Here is a 6,949-nt window from a genome sequence, read left to right as displayed (position 1 = left end):
ACTTCAAAACAAACGTGACTATTAAGCGAGCATTGTCTACTATCCATTTGAACCACTCTGTGTCCTCCCTCTTGTACCAATCTTGCTATACCAAGTTCAAGTTGTGTGTACATCAACCAGCACTATATAGGTGAGAGAAGCGACTTTCAAGTATTCTACTTGCAGCCCTGCAATTTTTGGCATTGTCCATGATTAATTGGACAAAATTTTCTTTTCCAAGTTCCTCAACTCCGTCGCCAATGATGTCAGCTATAAAACTGCCAGACTTTATTTGACCAGAGCTATCCACAGCTTTGATAAAACATTCACCACGAGGACATACAAGCATGATGTTGATCAATGGACGCCTTTGAACGTTGGACCAATCATCACTAACTATGGTGTATCCAAATTGTTCTATTGCATTTAATATTACCCTTTGAATATCCTGTTGTGTGCTTGTGTAACATTTATCCAATAGTTGGTTTCTCATATGGTGATATGTTGGAGGAGTAAATCCAGCACCATACTCCCCAATGCGTTTCCAAGCTGACTTCCATGCATCACGGGTGACAATGGCCAATGATCCCCTAGTGAAATAGACGGCTTTAGCTAGTGCAAGTTGTGCTTCTTCGAAGGCAAGTGTTTTGAAGCTTGTCTGTAAGCTAACCTGTCTACTTTTTGACGATCCTACCTGAAAGTCAGGAGATCCATGGTTTGGAGGTGTACTTCCATCGATATGAGAAGTTGGTTCCCTACTTTGAGTGCTTCCATTGGTGGGCGTTACACCCAATGATCCCTCATACTGGTTTGATCTTATCGATACGGGGGTGTGATGGTCGAAAGTAGAGAGTTTTGATCTTTTTCTCGTGGAAATTAGCTTACCAATTAAAGCTTTTAAGCGCATAGCTGCTTCTTCTGCACTTAAGCCCTTGCACTTTCCTCCTTGGATTCTGGTATTGCCACCTAGCAAATGATCCCTTATTCTTGGTGCTCCTCCAGATTTCTCTTCGCCACAAAAGTTACATTTTCAATCTTGATACTTATTTAAATTTGTGGCAAAATTCCACTCGGGTCCTGGACTTTTTTCACCTGCCTTTCGCTTGCCCTGCGAAGTGGTGCCCTGCGAAGCAAGACCTGGCATCGAGGTAGGAGGTCTCCTCAAGGAAGCCAGGCTTGAGACACCAACATCACTACTCACATTCCCGGTGGAAGACATACTTATTGGATGCCTGCAATACCAATAAACATAGCTCAGTATGCTATCTCTTCTTTCAAGTATTATTCAAACCAAACATTAGTGTTATAATCAATATCACACACAAGCGTAGTAGTGAAGCCTGAAGGGAATAAACCTCAATCTACTCAAACATGAGCAAGAAAATACAACGGTGAATCAAATATGTGATCAGTCCATCCTAAAAGTAGAGATATCGACCCAAAGATTCACCTTCCTACCCCTTTCATGAATGAGTCCAGTCCAAAAAAGAACTAATGACCCATGATTGGAGCTCTAATCGAAATAGCAAGCAAATACAACAGTGAATCAAATATGTGATCAGTCCATCCCAAAAGTAGAGATATCAACCCAAAGACTCACCTTCCTACCTCCTTTCATGAATCAGTCCAGTCCAAAAAAGAACTAATTACCCATGATTGGAGCTCTAATCAGAATAGCAAGCAAATACAACGGTGAATCAAACATGTGATCAGTCCATCCCAAAAGTAGAGATATCGACCCAAAGATTCACCTTTCTATCTCTTTTCAAGAATCAGTTCAGTCCAAAAAAGAACTAATGACCCATGATAGAAGTTCTAATCAATATAGCAATCAATTTAGCAAATATAACGGTGAACCAAACATGAGATTAGTCCATCCCAAATGTAGAGATACCGACCCAAAGATTCACCTTTCTACCTCCTTTCAAGAATCAGTTTAGTCCAAAAAAGAACTAATGATCCATGATCAGAGTTTCATTAAGTTTTAATTTTTTTTTAAGACTATTCATTTTTTTACCTTTAGTTTTTCTTCTAAATTTTAAAGAATGACCAAATTTAGAGGAAGCGGTGATGTGATGTGATGTCTACTACAGGGTTATATAGAGCCGCCAAATATGGAGGGGGTACATGATGGGGCCGGTGGGATTCTTGCTTTGCTCGCCGGGCCTGTCGGGGTTTGTTGGTTGCCCCGCCGGTTTTACGTTTTCTATCGGTTTTCGTAAGTCATGACATTAGATATGTTATTAACATGAAAAAAATAGTGATAATAACAACAATAATTAACATTTAACAAAATGCGTCATCGCGTAATTAAAATCCCTGCTTCCGGTGTGTGTGTGTGTGTGTGTGTGTGTGTGTGTGTGTGTGTGAGAGAGAGAGAGAGAGAGAGAGAGAGAGAGAGAGAGAGAGAGAGAGAGAGACTATGAGGCACAACAAGGTGAGTACAAATCTCATGATGTGATTCCATTCAGGAGGTAGAGTGGTAAAGTGGTTTGCATCTTAGATTCCAAAGAATCTTAGGGAAAAAGCAAATTTCTCTAAATGTTGCGGAATATGTTCTGACAATTCAATGAAAACCGTCAAAAGGCAGAATCTTGTACATATGCCTTTGTGAAGATCAACGTGTCGCTTGCTCCTGGTGCTCACAATTTATATAGCCACTCATGCATGGTCCACGTTTGTCTCGATGCCTACATTTTATATAACAACTCTCTCTCTCTCTCTCTCTCTCTCTCTCTCTCTCTCTCTCTCTCTCTCTCTCTCTCTCTCTCTCTCTCTCTCTCTCTCTCTCGTCGATGTATGCAGAGTGACAGAACCCAGGACTAGTTGCAAAGGGTATGCCTTTCTCCATATTAGTGTTCGGGAAAAATCATTTTTCCAAACATACAAAATTCCCTACCTTGAATTTAGCAAGAGAAAACTTTAGAAAATTAGGTTTATTTTGAGGCCTTTTATACTTGCCTTCAACTGGCATTTTTGACTAAGTAGATATTGTTGTATCGTAGTCACACTCAAGTAGTACAACTTTTGGAATGATTAAGGGGACAAGGCCTATTGGACATACCCTCAGTCCATCCGTTTTTATTACACAAAATCTTGATAAATTCCAATTGCATGGTTGAATTGATGCAGAGCTCCCCTGCAGCAATGGACTTCGATTTTGATACCTTACGCCACGGAAAGGCTCTCTGGACTTCAGAGCTAAGCTAATCGAGCACAAAGCCATAGCTTCTGCATAGTACGAACTCACTTAAGAAAAACTCATCGCAAGCCACTTGCAGCCTTGCTGCACATCGTCCAGCATATGGCACATGCCACCATGCTTCATATCCTCGGTCGCTAGCTTTTCCAGATTACCCACGTGCCCCCAGGTCGTCACCATCCTGTATCCTCCCCTTCTTCACTATAGTCTGCGTATCCAATCGGCAACACCTCTAGGCTCTCTCTCATGGTAGAGAGAGAGACAACATCGTTCAAATCAGTAAGCTTAGTGTCGAGAGAGAGAGAGAGAGAGAGAGAGAGAGAGAGAGAGAAGAGAGAGAGAGAGAGAGAGAGAGAGAGAGAGAGAGAGAGATTCTAGATTGCTATCTCCCTTGCATCAAAAGTCCGACTCCCTTGCCACCTTGTTCTCACACATCCATCTACAATCTGTGTGCACACGCGTCTGTATTTTTTCCTTAGGGCGGGAAGGAGACGGAGATGGGAGCTCAGTGGAATCACAATAGCAGGAAGGGTGAAGCATGCAACGGCTTGGGAGGTAGGTCGATAGGCGTGCAGGAAGGGAGGGGGAAGTATGCAGTGGGTTGGGAGGCAGGTTGCGAGACTTGGATGCAAGGCTCTTCTCTGCTTGACTATGAGATCTTAGAGCTCAAATAGAGTGCTGCAGATTAGCGCCTCGCAGCAGGAGTGCAACACGCACAGCTTTCAGCGACGAGCTTGCGGATATTAAAAATGCGGCATCACGGTAGGGCTTATTGTTGCGAAGGGTGGTGTATGACAAGAGGAGGCAAGAAGGGCATAAGGCGGAGAGGGCGAGTGTAGGATGAAGAGAGTCGACGACGACGATAACTTTTCCTACTGCAAGGAGCGCGCGCCGGTGCGCGATCGAACAGAGTCTCCCAAAAACTGTTTTTATAAAACTTGACAAGACTTTATTTTTTTTCCCAAAGCAGTGTTGGAGAAAAATATGTCTCAGCATAATACGTTTTCAACTTCAAAAATACCAGTTGAAGGCAAGGAAAAGGGAGAAATTCTGCCTTAAAATAGAGAAAATTTCAAAAATGCCGGTTGAAGGCAAGGAAAAGGGAGAAATTCCGCCCCAAAATAGAGAAAATTAGTGTAAAACCCAAAAAATAAAACTAATTTTCTAAGATTTCCTCTTGGAAAATTCAATAAAGGGAATTTTGTATGTTTGGAAAAATGATTTTTTCTTTACACTGGACCAAAACAATACATTCCCCAAAATGTAACACCTCAAAAAGTTTGAATATACCTACTTTTTTTGGAGGGTCGTGTGCACCCCGACGTGCGGTCCTTGCAGCAAGTAATGACATACGACAAACTTTGATTCTCGCCCTTGCTATATAGTACTTGGTGCAAAGTTTGACACCCACGAGCTCGTCTGTCCTCGTTGTAGGTTATTTCCTCTCTCTCTCTCTCTCTCTCTCTCTCTCTCTCTCTCTCTCTCTCTCTCTCTCTCTCTCTCTCTCTCTCTCTCTCTCTCTCTCTCTCTCTCTGCCCACTTCAGTCCAAATGGATGCTAAGCACTCAACGAAGAGAAAGAGCCCGTGGAAAGTGCCGCTACAGAGGAAGGTGATGATGCAAGATCTGCAATTGAGGAGGAAGACATAGGTGCCGCATCATCAAGCTTGATGCCCTTGCTGTCAGTATTGGCAAGGAGAATGAGAATGTTCTCATTGACCTAAAGGCCAATTAGCTATACCAATTTGATAAGGACGACAACCAGTGGAAAGAGAGAGGTATGAGGCAGGTAAAGCTACTCCAGCATAAGAAGACCAAAAACGTTCGATTGGTCATGAAATCTATGCAAATCACACAATCGTTCCCTTCTATAAGTTGCTTGTAGGAACATGAGGGTAGTGACAAGGCTTGGGTGTGGCATGCCTCTGATTTTGCAGAAGGAGAGTTGAAAGATGAAATGTTTTGCATTTTCTTTGTTGGGAGTGTGGAAAACGCTCAAGCATTTACAAAAAGCTTTTGAGGCTGCTCAAAAGGAGATGTCAGGCACCCCAAGGAGGTGGGCGAGTTTATTGAGGGGCTAAAATTTGGCGACAAGGAGGCCAAGAGTGAATAAGTGGAGGAGGAACTTTGCCACCGGCCATCCTTACTCGGGCCATGACACCCAGCCTCAATGGAGAGTTACTCGGGCCATCATTGAGTACTACCATAATTGCGATGATGTCCAGCTGCATGACGGGCACTGACTAGAGATGGAGATCGTATCGCTAACCTTGCAGGATACGTAGAGAGAAACAATGTAGCAGTGATGCCTATATATGAGTCCCTCACCTTGCGCGATGTTGAGGTTGAGCCACGTTGCAATGTGCAACATCAATGCTTGTGAGGCCCAATGTTGTGCGACATTGCAAAGACAGACAACACCTGAACACCTTTCACTTGTACATGAAATGAAATGTAAAATCAAGAGTAAACATAGCACAACATGGGTAGATGCCATTTAGATATTCGCTCGGGTTTTAGTTCGCTCAGGTGATGGTAAGACTCGTCTATGTGTATCTCTTCAAATTGAGCTAAGTGAGTCGGTACTTGAAACTTTCAGATTCTACTTTTGCAAAAAGCCAAAGGACTAATCTGCAACCTCTGCAACCTGAAAACTGAGTGAACATGTACCAATTTGGATCCAATTGAACCCAAAATAGATTAGTGGCCTTGTTTTATGTTGTTCTAATACTGTACAAGTTCAAAAGTCCAAAATGGTGTCTCTGTGTATCAGTACTAAATAATCATGATTATTTATTTTTCTCAAATTTTTGCACTTTTTGGCTTGATTTGCCAAGTACTCGGTCTCTGGACAAGTTTCACTAAGTTTGAACAAAATTTGTCCAAGTTATCACAACTATTTCGTGTCCGTAGACTCAATTTACAAGAACCTGACTTAAGTCTCACTTTTGTGATCCAAATTTCACCAGATTTGATTTGTGTGGTCTACTTGATAGGCTTGAACTTGTGGTATACTCAAATGTGCAAAAATCTCTAATTTTGTAGCAGATGTAAATAATCGCGATTATTTACTCATGGTATTTTTATGCAATTTTTTGCCACAATCTTGACACAAAATGGTTAAGCAGCTCAACTTAAGCTCCCTAGCCAAGTTTCATCAAGTTTGGATAATCCATGTTCAAATGGTCAACAGTTTTGTGTTTGTAGATTGACTTTGCAAATTTGGCCACAATTTTCACTCTAATGATCCAAATCTTACCAAATTTGATTTGTGGGCTTAATATGACATGCTAAAAGTAGTGATATGCTGGGTTGGTCAAAAAAGTTGAAAAATGGGACAAAAGTAAATAATCACGATTATTTACTTATGATAATTTTTTTGCATCTTTTTGGTCGACTGAGCATGTACACTTGTTTAACACATCAATATAAGCCTACGAGTCAAGTTTCAATTTTCTCAATTTACACTCAAGTTCTATTACAGATTTTAGTTTTTACCAAGTTTTTGATCAATTTGGTGATCCATATTCTATGGGCCTTTACAATAGATGTTTGTACACATGCATAGAGTCTCTCGTATCAACCTTGGTCACTTTTGAGCTGAAAGTAAATAATCGTGATTATTTACTTTTGGCTTAAAATGAGCAGTTTTTCCAACTTTTTCAATGGATAGTCTTTTTATGACCTATTTTAAGCCTCTGAGTCAAGTCAAAACTTAATTTGGCCTAAAATATCAAGAAAAAGTAAATAATTTGAGTTTTTACAAACT

At 41.2% G+C, this 6,949-nt stretch overlaps 1 pseudogene; it reads left to right on the top strand.

Annotated features, from left to right (window-relative positions):
- The first annotated feature begins 3,678 nt into the window (after nucleotides 1-3,678).
- LOC147420470 (ran-binding protein 1 homolog c-like) lies at nucleotides 3,679-5,338 on the top strand (annotated as a pseudogene).
- Nucleotides 5,339-6,949: the final 1,611 nt, after the last annotated feature.

This window comes from Adiantum capillus-veneris, chromosome 28 (assembly GCF_014529385.1).
Source record: "Adiantum capillus-veneris isolate H3 chromosome 28, ASM1452938v2, whole genome shotgun sequence".
Classification (NCBI taxonomy): Eukaryota; Viridiplantae; Streptophyta; class Polypodiopsida; order Polypodiales; family Pteridaceae; genus Adiantum; species Adiantum capillus-veneris.
This window is presented reverse-complemented; position numbering and strand designations above follow the sequence as displayed.